The sequence below is a fragment of the Papio anubis genome, chromosome 14, assembly GCF_008728515.1.
Source record: "Papio anubis isolate 15944 chromosome 14, Panubis1.0, whole genome shotgun sequence".
NCBI classification, from domain to species: Eukaryota; Metazoa; Chordata; class Mammalia; order Primates; family Cercopithecidae; genus Papio; species Papio anubis.
Genome location: NC_044989.1, coordinates 46,966,277 through 46,987,632, shown reverse-complemented (window position 1 = coordinate 46,987,632; position 21,356 = coordinate 46,966,277). Strand labels below are relative to the sequence as shown.

General features: G+C 38.5%; 1 protein-coding gene across 5 annotated transcripts in view; it reads right to left on the bottom strand.

Moving 5' to 3' along the window:
• SOCS5 (suppressor of cytokine signaling 5) overlaps positions 1 to 20,688 on the bottom strand; it is a 162,859-nt gene extending 142,171 nt beyond the window's left edge. Inside the window, exon 1 of one of the 5 annotated variants that reach the window (XR_001894083.3) lies at positions 20,133 to 20,341. The gene's annotated coding sequence lies outside the window, so the exon portion shown is untranslated. Of the gene's footprint in view, positions 1 to 19,410; positions 20,065 to 20,132; positions 20,404 to 20,470 lie in introns of those variants that run through there. The other 4 variants (XM_021925256.2, XM_021925254.2, XM_021925257.2 and 1 more) reach the window with 4 other exon arrangements.
• Between the last annotated feature and the right edge of the window lie 668 nt (positions 20,689 to 21,356).

The window sequence follows — 21,356 nt, the reverse complement described above, 5'->3', positions numbered from 1 at the left end:
GTTCCCTGACCAAACTGAGTTTCTAGATCTGTGACTGCGGAGGAATAGACTCCAGAGTCTATTAATGACCTTAGGTTAAGGTCATTCTTTGAGGTCTGGTATGAATGATGCTTCCTTGAAGGACGCACTTATTTCTTTGTTCATTAACCACAATAATGCTTTGACTTTTAATTACTAACTTTCTGCTATGGATTTCCAACATGTTCTATATATAGCAAAATATGTGGAGTTGAGTCACTACAGTGAGTTCCTGAACAGCACCAGGTCCATATGCTTAAGACGCCAGGGATACAGACAGCAAACATAATATTTTGTTGAGAAAACGAAAGACTATGACGTCCATTCTTTCTTTAACATAAGGACATTCACACCTGTAAGGAAGTGGGCAGAAACATTGGCTGAGAAAGCAAGATCAAAACTTCTTTAAAACCAACTCTAGAAATAAGAAAAAAGGAAAGATAGCGATATTAAATTTGTTCAATTGCATAAAGAACTGTTTGATAGAAACTCATAATTTTAAATTATGAAACATGAGAGACTGCCTTTGTTTGGAAAAAGTTCAGGATACATATTACATGTACAATGTAAGAATAAGTGTTCCTTTCATTAAATCTAATTATAAAGCTCAATAAAGCTCAAGCTAAAGTATCTGCAAAAACGGAAAAAAGGATTGGACATATATCACCCTGCTTTTATCATTCACTATATTGTGAACAGTTTCTTATAACCCTCAAAATCCAAAAGCTCTTAATTTTTCATCTCCTGTCAGTTATTTTTATTACAATCAGTACACTACACTAAAAAATTGTAAAGAACATGATTTGTAATAGTTTTATGGTATTTGGTTACACAACTAGAGCATAACCTAATCATTTGAGGCTTCTAATTTTTTTAACATTATAAATACCACTGTAATGAATAAGTAACATACATATTTGTGTGCATCTCTTATTTCCTTATAATAAATTCCTAAAAATTAAACTTGGGCAAAGGGTATGAACATTTTAAGGATTCTGAATATTGCCAAACTGCCATTTAGAAAGCTGTATTACTGCATGTTCCTACCAGCAACAGATATTTGCCAGTACTTTATTCTTTTCTGTGTGAGAGACCTATTGGAGCACACAATTATTAGTATCGTAACTCTAAGCTCTTTGGCTTTTTCTGTAATCTTATTCCTTAAGCCTAGAGAAAAATCTTTTAGAAAGTATTATCTCTGGTAGTAAATATTTATCTGTGGTTGAGCAGTTTTTCCCGTATTGCTTTTATTTAACAAATTTAGCTCTGTTAAACTTAAATGCTTTATATCAGAAATAGTATGAATGGCATTTTAAAAATAAAATAATTATCCTTTTATGAGTAGATGTGCAATAAAAGATGCCCAAAATGATGTACAGATAACTGGTAAACTTTGGGTTTGGAGATAGAGTTTTTTCTCCTTTTTAAAAAAATTTCTTCTGTAACTCTCTGTATCACTTGAAAATTAAAATATGAGCTGATATGATTTTTAAAAATAAGGCCATAGCCTAAAAAGTATAATATACCAAAAACTGTAAAGTTTTTAAAAAGAAGAAGTAAACTCCTATATTTCCACTTTCAATTATGATGGAGGAAACTGTATTGGGCTAGATCTTCTGTAAACAACTATAAAACTCGGCAATATACATGAAATATTATTTTCAGATGTCGGACAATAGGTAGCACAGGGCTGTGATTCCTGAGAAAAGAGAAACAAAGACTCAAAGACTCACAAATGCCCTGGCTTTCTGCTTATACCCCATAGAGGGGAAACACAAAAAAACACATGAATCTCACTGAGTTGAGGAAATACAGCTTGAAGTTTGAGGCTACTGAGGTTGCTGGAATTTGAGCAGCAAAACTAGAAGGGAGCTGTGGAGACAAAGCTTCAGAAATCTTTAGAGAGATCTCCTGAGTTTTTGCCTAGAGACTAAGCTGCACATGTGCAGGCAATACTCCATCAGACCAGTGAAAGAATAACATCTAGGAAAAGAGCAACTAAAGAGTATGAACCAAACAACTACCTGAGCTTGTAAGCACAGGTCCGGAAGACATTAAAATTTCTAGCAGCTCAAGTGAAAAGACCTTGTTGAATTCCTCATGCTCTCAACACAGACTCAGAAAAGGCATGCCTCTATATTAGAGGTAACCTAACCCTAAAATTTACAAAATTGCGTAAAACTAAAGATAAAAAGAGAAATCTTTAGAGCAGTGGGAAGAGAAAAAAACACATACTGCATCAAGTGAGCAATGCTAAGAAATACCACTAACTTCTCATCAGAAATAATATAAGCTGGAAGATTATGAAATGATGACCTTAAAATATTGAAAGAAAAAAAAACTGTTAACCCAAAATTCTATATCTGGCATGAATATCCTTTAAAAATGAAGGCAGAAGACTTCTTCTTCTAGTCATGAGCCAGAAGCAAAGTCCAGAATTGTCCTGTGTTATAAACAAGTAGAAAACGAGACAAAATATCAAACAATAGTTTTCACACAAGATAAGAAGAAATACGAAAACATGATCCCCTAAAGAAGGAAAACAAATAAGGGGAGCCCTATGATTGCTCCAGTTTTCTGCATAGAACCAAAACACAGGGAGAGGAAGCCAAATAGAGTCAGTATTCTCACTAAGTTGAGGTGACAGAGCTCAGAATTTGTAGAGTCTGAGGCAGCTAGAATTTGCAGAGCATCAAACCACAAAGGAAGAAGTTACACAGAGAAAGTGCTCCAAAAATATGCAAAAGGGGTCTTCTTGAGTTTCTGGCCAAATACCAATCTGCATACATGTGGTGTGTAACTCCATGAGGCTACACAAAGAAAAACGTGCAAGAAAATAACAAATACTGGGACACTCTCCAACAATTTAGAGTTCACACAGGGCCAGGATCAATAACCAGCTGGGATGAATAAACCTTGATGAATACATGGGGAAATTAAAGGAGACACAAAAAAGTGCACACATCAGTGGTGGGCCCAAACGGGCACTAAACTAAAAGCTATTCCACATCTGTCCAAAAACAAACAAAACTTCCCCAAACAAAAAACCCTGAAAACAAAACTTGAAAGTTCAAGTTGATCCATAAAATTGGCCAAGCGCAGTAGCCCATGCCTGTAATCCCAGCATTTGGGGAGGCTGGGGCAGAAGGACTGCTTGATAGAAGTTCAAGACTAGCCTGAGCAACACAGAGAGGCCCTGTCTGTACAAAAAAGTCAAAATATTAGGTGGGTGTGGTGGTGTGCACCTATGGTTCCAGCTACACAGCAGGCTATGGCAGGAGGATCTCTTGAGCCCAGGAATTCAAGGCTGTAGGAAGCCATGTTTGCACCACTGCACTCCAGCCAGGATGAAAAAGTGAGACCCTGTCTTAATTAAATGTATTAGTTAATTAAATAAAAATTTTTAAAAGTTGATCTATAAATAAACTGCCTGCCAGGACAAAACTCAACAATCAAGAAACACCATACTCCAAAAAAAAAAAAAAAAAAAAAAAAAATCAAGACATTCAACATCATGAAATCCATAAAAAATTACCAGACCTATGAAAAAGAAATAATAACCTATAATAAGGACCAAGAAATGGCTGGGGTAGGTAAAGGACATTTGAATAAAAGACCTTATAACAGCTATTAGAAAAGAATTTAAAGACATAAAGAAAAACATCAACACAATGAAGAAAAAAGGAAATACCTCATAGAGAAGTAGAAACCATATATATGTAAGAGGAACCACATGGGACTTCTAGAACTAAAAAAAAAAAAAAAAGGGATATCTGATATGAAAAACTAACTGGACAGGCATAACATCAAATCAGACAAAGAAACTATTAACAAAAAAATCAGTTACCTTGAACACAGGGCAACAGAAAAATTCCAAACTAAAGGAAAAAGACACAGATTGGAAGAAAAAATGTACAGGGCCTCAGGGAACCTGCGAGTTAATATTAAGTGGTTGAAAATATGTGGGATTAGAATCTGTAAGAGAAAGACCCCTGAGAAGAAAAAAATTTCAATATAGATGGCTAAAAATTTTACAAATTTGATGAATACAATACATCCACAGATCCATGAAGCTCAATAAACTTCCAAAAAGCCACATCAAGGCACAACATAATAAAGTTGCTGTCAATCAGTGATACAAAATCTTAAAAGCAGCCAAAGGAAAAAAAATATTATAAACAGAGAAACAAATACAAGAATTACAACAAACTTCTTGTCAGAAACTATGCAAACAAGACGACAGTGGAACAACATCTTTAAGATGGTAGTGGGGGATCCTAAAAACCTACAATTCTATATCCACACCAACAACTTTCAAAACTGAAAACAAAACGAGAGGAATGTTGTACTACAGGAAATGTAACAGCAAGCTTTTTTAAGCAAAGGGAATATACTAGATACAAACTTGGATGGATACAAAGATATAAAGATCTAAAAAAAAATGATTAAATGAAGTAAATATTAAAGACATATTTTTTTCTTCTTGACAGGTCTCACTCTCTGTCACCCAGGCTCAAAGCACAGTGGCATGATCTAGGCTCACTGCAGCCTCAACAGCCCAGAGCTCAAGCAATCCTCCCACCTAAGCTTCCAGAGTAGCTGGAATTACAGGTATGAGCCACCATGTCCAGCTAATTTTTGTTATTTTTTGTAGATACTGTGTTGCTCAGGCTGGTCTTAAACTCCTGGGTTCAAGCAATCCGCCCACCTCAGCCTCCCAGAGTGCTGGGATTACAGTATTTTTGTCACTTTTAGTTGCTTGAAAAGGTGACTGCCTGACAAAGCAAAAAGAACATTTAAACTCAAAATGCATGTCAACAAAGCACAAAATATGGAAAAGAAGAACTGGAAGTAACTATGACGATTCTTGAACTACACACTAAGTGGTAAAATATTAGTTGAAGGCAAATCATGATTAACTAATTAAGGCTGCCAATAAAAAAATTTAAAGAGATATAAGTTACAAACCAACAGGAAAGATAAAATAGAATCATAAAAAATAATCCATCCAAAAACAGGTAGAAAATCAAGGAAAAAAGAAACAACACGGACCAACAGAAAACAAATAGTAAGATGGCACATTTTCATTCAACTGTATCAAAATTACATTAAGTGCAAATGGTCTAAGCCATCGGTTGGCATGGGGGCGTGGCTATGTTCCAATAAAATTTTATTTACATAAACAGGTGGCAGGCCAGATTTAACCTGCCAGCCATAGTTTGCCAACCCTGGTCTAAACACATCAATTAAAGGAGAGATTATCAGACTAGATAAAAAAAGTGAGACCCAACTACATACTCCCTACAAGAAATCCACTCTAAATATAATGATATAAATAGGTTAAAAGTAAAACGATGAAAAAGATATATCATGTAAATACTAATCAAAAGAAAAGTTTGTATCAGACGGAGACTTCAGAATGACGGAAACTACCTGGGATAAAGAGGACCATTTCATGATGACAGAGGGGTCAATTCATCAATAAGACTTAATCTTAAATGTGCATGCACTCAACAGTGCTGTAAGCTATGCTTGAAATAGGAAACAAAACCTAATAGAACTAACTGAAAGAAGAAACAGACAAATCCAAAACTGCAGTTGGAAACTTCAACCCTCCTCTCACAATAGTTGACAGAACCATAGACAGAAAATCAATAAAGATGTAAGATATAAGAAAATCAGACTAACCTAACTGGCATTTATAGAACACCCCACCTAGTAACAGGAAAATAAACATTCTTTTCAAGCACCCATTGAACATTCACCAAGACAAACCATGTTGGGCCATAAAACAATCAAAAAGTTTATATTGGTTGAAGTTATTAAGAGTATGTATGTTCTCTGATCACCATGGCATTAAATGAAAACACAGTAACAAAAAGATACCTGAAAAATACCAAATATTTGAAAATTATTTGGAAACATTTTTTCAAACAACCCATGGGTCAAATAAATTACAAGAGGAATTTAAAAATATTTTGAATGGAATAATAATTAAATCATCAATATCTGTGGGATGCAGCTAAAGAATGCTTACAGGGAAACTTACAGCTTTAAATGTTAATAATTGTTTTTTAAAAGGAGTTTTGAAAATCAATGATCTAAGCTTTCACTTAAAACTAGGGAAAAAGGAGCAAATTAAACCCAAAGCAAGGAGGAGGGAAGGAATTAAAGAGCTCAAATCATGAAACGGAAAACAGATAAACCACAGAGAAAAAGCAATGTCAAAAGTTGGTTCTTGGAAAGGATTTATGAAATTGATATTCTTTTCTCAGTTAGATTAATCAAGGGGAAAAAAGGAGAAAAGGCATCCAATCTCAAGAATGAAAGAAGGAAAAGATCCTACTGACATAAAAAGGAAATACTGTTTCATAAAATTTATAATTTATTTTCATGCTGATAAATTCAACAGATTCTCCAAAACACAAATTACCAAAACAGACATAAAAAAGAAAAAGAAAATCTGGGTAGTCTTATATTTGTTTTAGACCCAGAGACTCATTGTGTCACCCACCCTGGAGTGCAGTGGCGTGATCACAGCTCACTGCAGCCTCCATCTCCCAGGTTCAAAGGATCTTCCTGCCTCAACCTCCTGAGTAGCTGGAACTACAGGTGTGCACCGCCACGCCTGGCTAATTTTTAAATTTTTGGTAGAGATAGGGGCCTATGTCGCCTAAGCTGGTCTCAAACTTCTGGGCTCAAGTGATCCTCCCACCTCAGCCTCCCCAAATGCTGGGATTACAGGTGTGAGTCACCATGCTAGGCCTATATTCATTATTTTATAAATTAAATTCCTTAATTAAGAACTTTCCACAAAGAAAACTATAGGTCCAGATGGCTTCATTGATAAATTCCATCAAACATTTAAGAAAGAACATCAATTTTACCCAAATTCTTCCACAAGATAAAAGAAAACGCCTCCTAATTCATTTTATAAAGTCAGCATAACTCTGATACCAAAACAAGATAAAGGCCTTAAAAAACAAACAAACTACAGACCAAGAATAATCCCTCATTGAATCCAGAGGAAACAAAACAAAAAACAAAAACAAAAAACAACAATACATCTCAACCAAGTTTATCTCAAGAATGCAAGGTTGGTTTAATAATCAAATACTAATCAATGTAATTCACCATCTTAATAGAATAAAGAAGAAATACCAATAAGCATCTCAATAGATGCAGAATCATTTTTTAAGAAAGCTAAACATCCACTTATGGGGGGAAAAAAACCTCTAAGCAAAAAGAACTTTTTCAATCTGATAAAGGACATCTATGAAAAATGTATAGCTAACATATACAATGGTAAAAGAGTTCTTTCCACACTAAAAAAGAAGATCTAAATAGAGCTATATTATGTTAATGTTAAGATGGTAATTCTCTCCAATTCATACATTCAAATGCAACCCTAATAAAAATTCCAAAAGGCTTTTTTGTAGATATTGATAAGCTGATTACAAAATGTATGTAGAAAGGTACAATTTCCACCTAAAAAAAAGAAAAAGTCTAAACAATCTTGAAAAAGAACTAAACTGGAGAAGTTCTATTACCTTATTTCAAGACTTAATGCTACGGTAAATCAGGACAGTGTGATAATGGCAGAAAGACAAGTAGATGAACAGAATAGAGTTTAGAGACAGATCCACACTTACTCCATTAACTGAGCTTTAACAAGGTGCCAAAGCAATTAATGGGGAAAGGAAAGTATACTGTGTTGGAACAATTAGCTATCCATATGGTGGCAAAAATCTAATCCTAATCGATAACTCGGCCTCAATACACAAAAATTACTACCATAAAGCATCTGGAAGAAAACACATGATAATATCTTCACAACTGTGGGGGTGGCAAAGATTCTTAGACAGGACCCAGAAAACACTAACATAAGAGGAAATATTGATTAAACAGATCACTAAATATAAAACTTTTGTTCATCGAAAGATGCCACCAAGACGATCAACAGTCAAGCCACAAACTAGGAGAAAAATCTGTAATACATTTATGTGACAAAGAAGTTGTATCCAATTAGTATACAAATCCTAACACTTAACAGTAAAATGACATAAAAATGGTAACTGGCTAGTGTCTTGAACAGACATATCACTAAGGATGATAAGCAAAATAGCCTATAAGCACATGACAAACTGCATGACATCAATAGTCACAGGGAAAATGCAAATTCAAACCACAATGAGATAACCCAGTAAGATGATTAAATCAAATATTGATGATAATAAGAAACAGAACTGTCACGGATTGCTAGTGGGAATGTAAAATGGTAAAACTATCTCAGAAATTGAATTGTTCTGCAAGTTTCTCATAATGCTAAACACAGACCTACTTTAAAACCCAGCAGTTCCACTTCATGTATTGACCCAAGAGAAAAGAAAACGTGTCACAAAAAGACTTACACGAGAATGTTCATGGTAGCTTTATTCACAACAGTTGAAAACTAGAAACAATCTTTTCCACAATAATAATATTCATACAATGGAATACTACTCTACAACTAAAAGGAACAATTATTACATGTAACATGGATGAACCTCAAAAACATGCTGATAAAAAGAAGCCAGACTCAAAAGAGTACATACTGTATGACTCCATTTATATAGAATTCTAGAACAAAGTTAATCTTCAGTGAAATAAATCAGAACAGTGACTGCAGTCATGGAAAAGGAGAAACAGGAAGGACTCAATGGGAAGGGAGCACAGGGGCTCTTTCTGGGTGACAGAAATCATAAATTACAAAGAGGTATTAATTGTCCAAACTAATCTTGAACTTAGGTGTATCCTGAACCTGGTATATATCCCTATTTACATCCTTAAATTTTCTTTTTTAGTGTAGAAAGAACTCAGTCTTTCACTACTGAACATGATGTTAGCTATAGGTTTTTCATAGATGCCCTTTATCAGACTGAAGAAGTTCTCTTCTATATTTAGTTTGCTTAGAGTTTTTTTTTTTCACAAATAGATGTTTGATTTAAGGTTATTAAAGATACTTAGTGTATGGAACTGTACATACACTTAATATCTGTGTATTTCACTATATGTAAATTATACTTCCACTTTTTAAAAAAATTAAAGGAGGCCAGGTACGGTGGCTCACACCTGTAATCACAGCACTTTGGGAGGCTGAGGTGGGTGGATCACAAGGTCAGCAGGTCAAGACCAGCCTGAGCAACACGGGGAAACCCCATCTCTACTAAAAATACAAAAATTAGCTGGGAGTGGTGGCACACACCTGTAATCCCAGCTACTCGGAGGCTGAGGCAGGAGAATTGCTTGAACTCAGGAGGTGGAGGTTGCAGTGAGCCGATATTGCACCACTGCACTCCAGCCTGGGCAACAGAGCAAGACTCTATCTAAAACAATAAAAAAAAAAATACACAATTAAAGGAAAACAACAATCAAAAACTGAAATTCTATCTTCTTACTCTTTGCCCACCCTCTAGAACAGTATCTCCTACACTTTGGTTTGAGGACCATATATATCAGAATCACTTGAACCCTTGCCTTAACTTTTAATGAATCAGAATTCAAGCATGGGGGTGGGAGACTGGAAATCTGTATTTTAAAAAAGAGCCCCAGGTAATTCTCATGTCCAGGAAAGTTTAAGAACTGCTGTTATAGAATGTAAGGAGAAAACAAAAATATACAAGGGATTTAAAAATAGTATGTAAATTAAGTAATCAGTGCTACAAACATCATAAACTGTAACAGTGGTCACTGCCCCTAAATTGCTATTTAAATTATGTTACAGTATCCTCTGTTCTCATTCAATTTTCTACTTAGTGCTTTAGGGAGTTGCAATTCCAAATTTTAGTCTTCAACCATCTAACCACCCGAATTTCTCATTAATCCTAACTCAAAATGTGCATTTTAGATAAGAACTCTTGTTCACCAGGTCCTTCGCTTCCCCCTGCTGCCCCACCCTTAATGTTCTATTACTTTCTTGGTACTGTTTTCCCCATCTCTTAATAGTGTTATTCCTACTTTTCTCTGCACAGCCTTGTCTTTCTACCTCCTTTAAAACAGAATCCAAAACTCATCTTTTCCACTAAGTGCTGAACACCACCTAAGTCAGATTCTTGCCAAATTCCCTTCAGCACTTGAAGATCTTCCTCCTAACAGACTTATTTTACTGAAATTGGACATCTCATCTTAATGACAAATTAACCCCATCTCTTGCTTTGAAAGTAGAGCCTTTGGGGGAGAACTGAAAAGATTACAGCCTCTTCTCTCAAGGTGTTTTTATTTTTCCCTCTTTAAGTTGCTCTAAGGGGCTGGAGAGGTAAACAGGCAAAGAGGGAAAGAGGCAAGGTGCTAGTTGCTTGGGGATGCTCTGAAATAGACACACAAAAAAGTGAAAGCCTGTAATGCCCGCACTTTGGGAGGCCAAGGTGGGCGGATCAGAAGGTCAAGAGATTGAGACCATGTGGCCAACATGGTGAAACCCCGTCTTCATTAAAAATACAAAAATTAGCTGGGCGTGGTGGTGCATGCCTGTAGTCCCCACTACTTGGGAGGCTGAGGCAGGAGAATCGCTTGAACCCGGGAGATGGAGGTTGCAGTGAGCTGAGATGGTGCCACTGCATTCCTGCCTGGCGACAGAGCAAGACTCCGTCTCAAAAAAAAAAAAAAAAAAAAAAGACTTCAGGATTCAGTATCTGTTCAGACCACTTCACAGCCCAAAAAAGCAAACAGGGATTCCAAAAAGAAATTCTAGTTGAGGGATAAGGAAGTGCATTTGTGCATTTGTCTAAGAATCCTGTATTGTTCTGGATAGCTAGCCAGGATACTGAAGGCAGGAAGCAAGATCCCAATTGGCACAGTGTTTCAAGGACACACAAATATTTCTGGCTTTCTGGCAGCAAATATTTTTCTGTATTTTTTGTAAGGCTAGGTAGCAGAGTTTGGGGTGGCAATGGGTAACAGGTAAATATTATGAAATGTCTACACTCTTGAACTAAGTACCAGTAATGGCAGTTACTTTTTTTTCTGAACACATTATCATTTAGATATTATGGGCATTACTCATCTATTTTCAACTACAAAGTATATGCCTTCAAAATCGTATCTATAAACCTGACCACACTCCTGATCCAGACCCATATTTCCAACTGACATTGGAAGTAGTATCACTACTTACCTAAAAAGTATTATCACTTACCTGAAATTAAACTCAGTATTCTCTCTCTCCCAAACTTGCATATATTATTCTATTGCCAAGGCAGGAACCTTATACTCATATACAACTTCTATCACCTTCTAACATTAACAAAATCTGGAGGACTCAAACTTTTAAATATCTCTGAAATCAGCAGTGCTCTTGTTTCCAACCCCACTACAAATTCCTTAATTCAGACCATCCTGAACTACAGCAGAGCCTTAAATGTCATCCTTGACTGTCATCCATCTACCACAAGCCAAAGAGAATTGCTTCATTCACTCACCTTGCCCATGTGTATTACAGACAGTCCCTCACTTACAATTGGGTTCAACTCACAACCATTCTGTTTTCCATTTTCAGTACAGTATTCATTAAATTATATAAGATATTCAACACTTTATTATAAAATAGGCTTTGTGTTAGATTATTTTGCCCAACTACAGGCTAATGTAAGTGCTCTGAGCACGTTTAAGGTAGGATAGGCTAAGCTATGGTGTTTGGTAGGTTAGGCATATTAAATGCATTTCTGACCCAGTGATATTTTCAACTTAGGATGGGTTTATCAGGACTAACCCCATTGTAAGTTGAGGAGCATTTGTATTTGCTCAGTAATTATCTGGTAATGTGTCCAATCTTTTCTCCTCCAGAATATTCTCTTTATTACTGCTATGATCAATTTTCATAAAACACAAAACTGTTCGTGTCACTTCCCATCTATAAAACTAAATAAAAATCCACACTCCTAGTATGGCTACATACAAAACCCTTCACAATTTGTTCCCCTCCTGCCTCGGTCCTAGTCTGATTTCCTAATTTTCTTTTGCACTAATTTAGAAAAATCAAATAGCATCTTCCTCCTTAAATACTCTATGTCCTTTCATGTCCAATAATCTACAATGAATAGTACTTCAGTCCAGCTTATTTCATTTTTATGAGCGCTCTTATACTATTTACAATTAGCTAAACCTATACAGAAGTAATGAGTGAAGAAACAATCAGACGACACACTAATTCTCAATTAGCTTATTTTCATAGCCTTATTATGGCCAATATAGACTAAATGAAAAGTGATTAAAATGTTTCAACTATCTCCTGAGCTTCCACTTTACAGTAAATTGTTGTTAAAATTCTTCCGTTATAGATGTAATACCTACCTTGTGATTGACAGGCACAAAGAGAACTATAATTCAACTTTCTCCACATTTGTCCTTTCCCTCTCATCTTTAACACCTCCCTTCCCCACTTCTCCTCCTCTGCCTTCTGTGCTAGTCCTGCCACCTAAATTTTCACCGCATCCTCTTTGTCCACTCTGCAAAAGGAACATCAGTATTCCTCTATCCTCATTTGTACAGCATTTAAAGTCTGTAAAGCATTTTTACATACACTTACTCACTTGATCCTTACAATCTTACTTTTTGAGATTCCAAAATCAAAGGCTGCCCTTGGTACTTTCTTATATTTTATCTCAATTTTGAGGAAACTGCAGTTCAAACAAGTTCAGTGACTCATCTAATATACTGCTATTCCCTCTGCCTGCAACTCCACAACCCCTCTTCAGACTGGCTGATCTCTCAAGACACAGTTCAAGCTTTCCTCTACCTCCAGTGCAAAAAGAATGTTATGCTTATTTCCATGCCATCCTAATGTTTTTCACATCACTACTTTATACCACTAGAACAATCCAGGTCTCTGGACTCCTATTCTGGTGACTTTTCTATTAAACAATATTTTCCTTGTTAATTAATGTTCCTTTTATTAATATAACCATTCAGTATTTTATAAAGTCAAAGGGAGAAATGTCAGGGGTCACCAGAGGTGACTAAAACTGTACACCAAGACATTCCTAGCTTTCCTTAAAAATCAAGAATTTAAGGAATGTCTCTAAATCCTCTCAAAGTATTTAGATACCATCCTTGTGGTAAAATGACATCCAAAGCCAACCGTAGCAAACAGTAAAAGAGCACTTCACAAACCCTAAATTAAATTATTACAAGTTTTACGTGCTGCCTCCTAATATCCTGGGAAATGTCTAGGATTAACAACCAAAAGACTAGCACATTAGTCCCAACTCTACCACACATGCGCTGACTTGTAAAAGTCACTTAACCTTCCCGTGTCAAACTTGCTCTTCTATAAAATGGGATAATGCCACCCACCTTTCTGAACTAAGAGAATTAAATGAAAGAACGGTCATAATAAATCACTTAGCCTGGAACATAATAAACAGTCAAAATACGATAACCCCTTTATTATTTTTATATAACATCATTTTTATTTTCAGAACCATGCCCAACATGTTTAACATATCCTTGGACTTTCTGGCCCAGCAACAACCACAATAAATACCTTCAAGGAAGTCATCTAGATAACTTCTGGATCCCCTTCCTGGGTCACAATTCAGGTCCTATAAATATAATTTGGAATATCTTCCCCTAAGTGCATTATCTTGTTCTGTGCCACATGAAAACTCATCAGAGAATATCCCTGTAGCTTCTCCTTGCTGGCTTGGCTTTTAACTACCTGGAACGCACATGGAGTCAGCTGCAAATCTGGCAACTGTCACTGCCAGTCCGTCTTTTAAATCATTTATAAAAATGTGAAATAAAACTCATCCTAGTACTGATCACCTGAAGGATAATGGGGTTGGACTGCTGTTCTCATGTAAATAGCCAATGTCAAAAACTAAATAATTAGATAAATGAGCTCCCCTCTGGCCATACGCATATTTTAACCGTAAGAAAGTGCTTGAGCTTCTCCTTAAAAGATTATATTTAACATTCAGTGGGTTTATCCTTTAGCTTTAAGTACATTTCAGATGCTTTCCTGTCTGGTAATCTGTAGGAAAAAACAAACTCAGTTTCTTCACACTGTCCTTCAACAATCAACACAGAAGACTTTTGTGACCTCAAAACATATATGTAGGGATTTCTCTCTAGCAAAAAGCAAGCAATCAATTCTAAAGTGACTACCAACTGGGTGTCTCTAATTCAAACCCATTCTGACACCAGCTACACCTAGAGAGAGCGTGAGATTGCACAGGTTGAGGACTCAGTCCCAAAAGACTGAGCTCCACTTCTGATGCCAATCCCAAGCTCCATTATTTTACCTGTGCTTTTCTGACCAACTGGCTATAAACTGGGTTTCCTACAACCCTCTCCTTGAGTTTGATTAATTTGCTAAAGCAGTTCACAGAACTCAGGGAAACACTGTAAAGTAAGTAATAGTGTTTTACAACACTTTTGCTGGTTATTACAAAGGGTATTTTAAGGATACAAATAAACAGCCAGAAGTAGTGATAAATACGGCAAGGTCTGGAGTGCAGGAGCTTCTGTCCCCATGGGGTTGGAGTGGGCCATCCTCCCAGCACATGGATGGGTTCTTGTTCATCTTCCTGGAAGCCCCCACAGGTCTGGCCCTCTCTTCTCCCCAGTGGTTGGGAGGTGGAATGGAAGTGCCAACCCTCAGAGCCCAAGGCTGATTTCCCTGGAGGATCAACACCTCCAACCAGTGTTTACCTAGGGACTTTCCAAAAATAGCCTCATTAACATATGCTCAGGAGCGTTTGAAAGGGCTTGTTGTAAATAACAAAAGACTATCTTTCACCTTTATTGCTCAGAAGCGGTTTCAGAGCTGCTTCAGGAACCAAGGATAAGAGGCCAACTGCTTTAACAAAAGATATTCTTATTGCTCTAGTGCTTAGGAAATAACGAGGCTTACAGGAGCTGTGTTGAGCCAGGAACCACAGCCGAAAAGCAAACTGTATACAGTACATAATAATATTACATCCTGATACAAAGGCGCGCCAACCTGTGGGATTCAGGATTTACACTACGGTTAAATTCCTACAAAATCCAGTTTATCTCAACACTTTTCTCTATCCAACCTCCAATTCTTATCCTAACTCTCCTTCCTCCAACTACCTACCATATACACAGGTCTAACCTGCAGTTCCCATATCATTTCCATTCCACCATTCTAGTTCTCATCGTTCCATTTTCCCTATATCTATTATTTAAATAAGCTTCCATCCTTTTAAATTGCTTGAAATACTTCTAACTCAAGGATACTGCTCAGAATAGGAAGACTGGACATTGTTCCTGTTTATGGTCATCTTCAAATAAAATAAGGAAGTCAATTTAAAGACAATCCCAGAGCACACAAGCCCATTTCAAATACAATTTAAAAAAAAATTATCTTCATTACTGCTTCCTCTTACCAGCTTTGATAAAAAGATTACTGTATGAAAGTTCATCAAAGTAAGTTAAATTTAATTTTGGTGTTAAGCAGCATATGAACCTGTGAAAATATATTCTTGCTATATTATATTTCATAATACAGTATGGTCTCTCTGAAATCATTCCCTACAATTTTTCACCTACATATAAAGGCAGGAAACTAATTCTCAGGTCACTAAGATGCAAATTTATCCAATATTAACATGAGTCAACAATCCAGCCTAATTACCCTTTCAAGATTACTTCTGCTCTAACCAGATTCAAAAGCCCTCTCCCTCCCCTCCCCTTGAAAGTAGGATAGCTGGCTAACTCAGATGAAGAATTTGTTAAGATGGACAAGGCAAATAATTCATATTTTCCCTCTTTCATTCTCTAACAACTGCACTGAAGCTAAGAAAGTAATTTGTACAGTCTACACCTACTCAGTTCACATACCCATGAATTTTAAATATGAATAACAGCCCATTCACAATGGCATAATTATCTTTAAATGTATAAAGAAAACTCCAATCTAATGAAAAAATGAGCAATGGTTGGTTATATTTTAACATGACATGCCTTCTAAAACCATATTTAACTAATTTATTCACATGATTAGATTATGTAATAGACTTGAAGAAAGTACCTATGAAATTCCTAAAAGTATGTCATGAATGCAATAGATGTCCAATAAATTGTGGTAACTTCATAATCCTTATTATAAGCGTTAACCAAAAGATTATTAGAAATTGGTCACCCTTCACACACTAAAATTCTGTATCAGTGAAAAACATAAGTAACTGTGGAAACTTGTGATGGCTGCATGTGACTTTCTTAGCCCTGCTAGCGTCGCTTTGGACTAAAGAGTTGGCCCAGGTATTTATCAACTGAAGTACCACCAACAGCATGCCTGCCTGAGATCTAAAACAATAGCAAGACTATTACTAGTACAGTAACAATGCTTTTGAGCTATAGCTTGTTTCTAATTTTAATCCTTCACCTGTGAAATAGACTCACTTCAATGAAACTCTAAAAATAAGAGCAATTAAAAGACATTATGTGAGATACATTTAAAAATAATGAAAATTAATGTTAAAACATAGTCATTAAAAAAGAGCTCTTGCAAAACAGATAAGAAGTTACATATTGTGACAGAAGGCAAAGATGCTGTAAGGAAAGACACAAAGATGCATGAGAATCAAAGTTAAAAGGACTACAGATGGAAGAAGGGCTGTTACAAAAGCAACAGAAAAACCTGAGAAGGCAGAACCATTGAACACCAAGAGGAATTCACCATTCTTTAGGTGATACACCATTAACAAAGATTCTGAGATAACTTATGACTCAAACTATCACCGTCAAAAACATTTGCTAAAACACATGGTCATGACACTAGTTGGACCTGGGTTACAGCAAATTAAAAAAACCTTATGTTATAAAATTGGAGTCACACAAATTTTATCACTAAAATCTCAGCTTAATGAATGAAGTCATCAAAATATTCGCTTAATAGAAAACTGGGTTCAATGATTTTCCCATGGTTCCACTGGCAGAGAAGAGCTGCGATCAATAATTAATAATTCCTGACTTATAATTCCTGACTTCCTCACCTAAGCGTACCCAGCAGGTCTCTAGTACTCTAGTACTGTATTTTCACTAGAATACCTGCAATTCAATTATTAATATTTTTGTTCTAGAATAATGAAACTGCAACAAGGATCTCCCAACGACATTCAGAAACACTAACACATTCACTCTAATTTGATATGCAGACCTAATTAAAGGTCCAAGGTAAGCAGAGAAGGAGAGCAATACCAAACATCAGAGCATCATTTGCACCAAGCACCCCCTTACCGAAGACTACGATTTGATCGTGCATTTTTCCAGGAATTTTTGTAACTTGTAAGTGCGCGTACAGCAAGGAAATAAATGGGCACACAACTGCCTAATTACACTTAACGAACCACAGAGAATAATGTCTAATATTTGCTGTACCCTTTCTCTGTAGTAGGTAGGCACGGTTAAACCTCACCACTATGCTGTGAGGTAGGTACTTTTAACACCCTCCCTTACAAATGAGTAAACTCAGGTACACAGTGGTTAAATCACTTGCCTGAGATATGTGAAGGGGCTGGGATACAAACCCTGTCTTTCTCTATTACAACTATGATAGGAATGATGTATTCATAATGACCATGTAATTCTACTCTCTTTTTAAAGGTACTAAACTCATTTTAACAAAACCCCACACTAACTGAAAATAATAATTTTCATATAATTTACTTTCAAAATATAAAAGCCTTCTGAATTTTGAAACTCTTTTAAGCAATTAATTTTTAGCATAAAAATTACAGAATGCTGAACTACTCTAAGACATTCATTGAATATTTTCATCTAAATGACAGTTTGTCTCTTTCCAATGACAGGGAACTATCAGCACTAACACTAACAATGCAGCGTATTGTTTTAAACTTTTAAATAAAAGCTTATCCAGTTTTACATAATGTCACGGATAAAAGTAGTCAACTCAAACTTCTTCATCCTTAGAAGGGAACAATATCACAAATAATCCAAAAACCATTAATAGTTGGCACGAGAATGCTTTCGAAATAAACAATGTGAAAGTGTTCAGTAGAAAAATCTCTGTACTGGAGTCCATAGACCTGCCCACCAATCCTGGCCCCACCACTAAATAGCAATTTAATCCCTTCAACTGCTCTGGGCCTTGGTTTCCTAATCTGCAAAACATCATCTCCATGGTCTACCCTTCCAGCTCTAGAAGAAATGTGACTCATACACATACATCTTCTTTCCAAGCCTCCCATTCTCATTCTGTTTAGTTATTACTACAACTTTACAGCCAGTAAGTGTTATTTTTCCTTAGTTCCACAAAAGGAGAAAACAGCCCAGTCTAACTAAACAAAGGTGATAGGGGAAAGCTTTCCTGACCACTGGTTTGCCATAGATGATTCTCAAGGTGAATAATGTAGAAGCTATTATAATGTTAAAAGGTGTTAGGTTTCAATATTTTAGGCTACTGTTTTGCATGCCAGTACATTCTCCCTGAGGACGAATAGTAAAATTCAAGGACAATAGGGAGAAAATATATATAATTATCCACTAGTTATTCAAGAACTTAGAAGGTGCCAACTGAAAATATTAACACCTTTCTGCAGAAATGTTTTCTCTGATGGATAAAAGGGCCAAAATATGATCTACAAATTTTTCCAAAAGATGTTCAAGAACGAATCAGCTTTCATTTTGTAAACCGTAAAGTACTCTACAAATGTAAAACATTACTAACATACATAAAATTAAGAAAATATTCGTAAGATTAAAGATCTCTTCTCAGTGAAATGAAGAACCGCCACGGACTGCAACAGAGGTGCATTCTGGGGACCACCACTGCCTAAACCCGGTGTGCATTTTCTATGTTCCCAACCCACTCTCAAGAGTGCTATATAAATGAAAAATTATTAAAATTAAACTAAACAACTGACATTAAGATTACCAATTGTCAGGAAACTCAACCTGATTTTAGTATTGCTTAATAGAGTTGCTAGCTTACCACCTCCCTCCCAGTCAACACAAGTTAAAATATTTTAAAACTTCTATAGAATCCGTAGTTCAATTTTGCATGATCTTGTAGAGAAACGAAAGTAAGGAAAAGAATGTGAATTACTTATTAGTCCTCTAGAATAAGAGCCAGTAGTACATAATAGCACAATCCATTCTAAATGTTAAATAGGGAAGAAGTAAGCCACCACTATGGATAGAGAGGTTGCTACAAAAATTTCAAGGTGTAGTTATGAGAATTTCCAGAAAAACTTGTAATTGATAGAATATCATCAAACATACACATACATTTTTCAGTAAAAGATAATTGACAAAGTCCAGCAGCCAGGCACGCTTTAGTTGGAATGCCACAAGAAACGGTCAAAATTTCCTTGTGACTCCAAACCCTCAAGCCTTTCAAAGTTCAGAACCAAACCAAGATGTACTTACACTGTTTTTTAGCATCCTTCTTTAAATGCAATTCCCTCTCCACAGAGTCACTCCGCTTCTCCTACTCGGATGCCCAAACCCCACATCAAAGACTCTTAGGAGCCCAAGTAGTTGCAGAGGGGTCTTCCAGCTCCCGCCTCCGCATCCCTTACCCACCTAGGTTAGTTAAACCTCCCGGGGCACTCAGTTCATTTCCCACATCTATACTCCTCGGTTCCCTCCCTCATCCCCCAGAGGATCTTTTCTCCTCGACCTTGAAGACCCCCAGATCGGGCTCTTGGAGCCCCAGGTGACTTGGTCGGTGCTCCCTTCCCTTCAGCCTGCGTAACTGCTTCAGTCTCCAGTGGCCTCCCCGCGACCCCCCACGACCCTGATCACGAATGCCCTCCTACTGGCCCCGGACGACTCCCTTCCCCTTAGGTACCACACGTTCCTCCAACCAGAAAAACAATTCCACAGAAACGCATCGAGAGCCTACTAAGCGCAAGCTCCCACTGTGCGCGGCATGGTCTGCACGGGGCTCGCGGCCCGGGCTCGCCGTCCTTTTCCCGGCCAGCCCATCCCAGCCCGAGGCCGGCGCTGCCTCCGCCGGGGTGCGGGGGCGACAGCCGGGGGCGGAATGAGCCAGGCGCGGGCACTGGGGCACCGAGAGGCGGCCGCGGACAACGGCGCGGGGGCCGCGGTCCAGGCGGCGGGCCGGGCGCGACCGCAGGGACACTCACCGTTCGGGGCGCGCGGGGCGGCCTCATCCAGGGCACCTGCGGCCAGGCAGGACGGGCCCGGACGGCGCAGTCACCGACAGGGCGAGTCCGCCTGCCCTCTGGTGCGTCCTGTCCCCTCCGACTGCCCAGCGAGCGCAGCCTCGCTTCCTCCGGACGGAGCCCGGAGACCCCAGCTCCGCCGGATGCCCCCGCCAGGCCCCCACCCCCTTCCCTGCCGCCTCCCCCTCTTCACCCGTTTCCCCTCCCCCCTCCCCCCAACCCCCACCAGAATGGAAAATACCTCCCGGGGCGGGGGGCGGGGGGCGGGGAGGGGCACGCCTCTCTGAAGGGCAGCCTACCGTGACCAATAGCAGGCGGGGCTTTAGAGGGGCGGGATTCCTAGCGGCCAATCCGGAGGCGGGTAGGTGAAGGCCGAAGGAGGGAGGCAGGGCGCGAGAGTGGGGCGGCCCTGGAGTCAGGGAGGTCCGGCCGCTTGGGTGCGCGCTGTGCGCGGCTGCCATTTTGGAGTCGGGCAGCTGCGACGGCGGCCGTGTCCGGCCGGGGAAAAGGAGGAGCCAGTCAGGTGGGAGAGAGGCGGTCACGTGGACCTGAGAGGCGGGGTAAAGCGGGCTGCGGCCCGAAGGGAGGGGTCGACGGCGTTGAGTCTCGGGAGTTGGGGGGATGTCACGTGGTCGGAGAAAGGCCAGCGGTGGGCTTGTGGGTGGAAGGTCAACCTGAAGTAGCAGGTGGGGGAAAGCTTTGTCCCTGGTTTCAAGTCTTAGGGAGAAGGAGAAGAAAGTGCTGAATGGAGGGCATGAGTGCCGGGTAGGAAAATGTGAATGAGTCTCCCTAGCGCCCTTCAGCATGGAGCCACCCAGTTAACAAGTTCCAAGATCCACGGGAAACCGGGCACCTCCTGCAATTCAAATATTCCCATCCCCGCCCCCAGCTGCCACAAAAATGACTCACAAATCGGAGGGAGGGGTGTCGGTCTCCCTCGTTTTGTCTGCATTTTATATGGAAGGGCCCCCTCCCTGGAAATGGCTGAAAGGGTAGAGGAAGAGAAGCATAATTCACGCCTGCAAGGGCTGTTCCCGCTGGCTTTTTTTTTTTTACTTCTTCTTTTTTTGGTAGACAGTGTCTTCCTGTGTTGACCAAGCTAATCTCGAATTCTTGGGTTCCAGGGATCCTCCTACCCCGGCCTGGCAAAGTGCTGGGGTTACAGGCGAGAACCACCGTGCCCGG